Source organism: Populus euphratica, unplaced genomic scaffold (genome assembly GCF_000495115.2).
Source record: "Populus euphratica unplaced genomic scaffold, PopEup_1.0 scaffold565.1, whole genome shotgun sequence".
In the NCBI taxonomy this organism is placed as follows: Eukaryota; Viridiplantae; Streptophyta; class Magnoliopsida; order Malpighiales; family Salicaceae; genus Populus; species Populus euphratica.
The window spans coordinates 65,345-67,156 of record NW_011500437.1 but is presented as its reverse complement, the minus strand read 5'-3'; positions in this window follow the sequence as shown (position 1 = coordinate 67,156).

Sequence of the window (1,812 nt, the reverse complement as noted above, 5' to 3'; positions counted from 1 at the left end):
TGATTAGTACTTAAAAGTGCATTTTTATCAAGGTTTTATATCATCATTTTGCACTTGAAGTATCAATAACTCCTTAACTAAAGCATGTTTTATAATAACATATCTAATACTATATAATACCTTTAATTTTTGGTAAATATTCATCTTAAATACAGGCTTATCACATAAATGAAAGGATTGATTGATGAGTTTAAGTACTGAAATTGAAAGGACAAAGAGATGGCCAAACTTAGAAAAGAGATGCTGGTGCAGTCCAAACAGAAATACTGTTAAAAAATGAAGTCATATCTAGAGTTGTAGATCTTGAATTTAGGTCTACTTTATATAGATGGAAAGTAAGACATAGTCTTATAACTTTTAATTGGAGGTCTGGTTTTAGAAAGACCGTTTTCAAGTCCAAATTATAGCAATAACGAAGAAGTCTGAATCAGTCCTACAACCTAGACACTATTAGGTGTTCAACCCATATTTGGAAAGCTGAGACAATTTCCTAGAAATTTCATTGGAGATCTGGTTCAAATTATAACGTTATCAATGATGTTTTATTTAGACAAGAGAAGATAAGGATAATCACCAAGTCAAGAATTGGGCACCCACTCATCAATTAGTCATCAAATCAATAGTTCTCAATGTTTGGTTTCCATGAATTTAGGCATCTTGGTTTCCAGATCAAGACCATGCTCTTACTTTCTCTCTTTGTATTTTTGTAATGCTTAATTTTTTTTCATTAATATCTTATTTGTGGCTTTCCTTTCCTTTCCTTTACTTAGTTAACTTTTTTATCTTATTTATGTTTTTACTTAGTTAATTTTTTTATCTTATTTATGTTCTTATCTTGTTTATTTATATTTCTCTCTTTCATTATGTTTACCTAAGTTTATTATGTAAAGGTGAAAAGATTACATTAATGTTGTAAGAATAAGTATAGTATAAACTTAACATGGACTTTAATATTTGATAGTAACATGTTTTATATTTGTTATCTTGTTCACTCTTTAATACTTTGCTTGTTAAATAACTAATCTAAATATATGTTTTATAACACTTGATACAACAAATGCTTGACACTTTCATAACACAAACTATATGGTATAACAAACATTGTACTATGAAAAGAACTTGATTTTTTGTTAACATAAGTTATAATCATGAATACCTAACAACATTTACAAGTATTAGCATTATTCAAATAAGATAACTTATATAATCTTATTAATAATTTATAATCTGATTGGAACCTCATTTGTGTGGTTTTCATTTGATTAATAAGAGTTTATATTATACTTGTTTGAAATACATTAGTGAATCCTCTAACCTTGACATTTGTGTATTCATTGTTTAATCCTTACATTGATCTTCTATTTCAAAGTTCTCATCAACTTCTTTTTCTTCTTTTAATATTACTATTACTATTATTATTACTATTACTACTACTATTATTATTGTTGTTGTTGTTATTGTCATCATCATTGTATTGCTGTTATTTATAATTTATACAATTAACCTCCTTGTGGTTCGACCTCGGTCTTGCCGGGTTATTTATTATTGCGATACTCCTGCACTTAGGAGAAGACATCAATCTTTTGGTCGTGTCAATTGAAAATTAAGTTTCGTGACTTTTCTATAGATGATGCTTCTGGTCTAATGACTTGATTCATGAGTTTAAGACTTTTATTGCAGGTGGACATTGTTTTAATTGTTTTTTTTCTTCTTTTTTTTTTCAATTTCATTATTCAATGTTATATATATAAGCTTTGTGGTTTTCTTCGTTTTATTTTCTATGAGGCTATTTCAATTTCATAATCGGTGTTG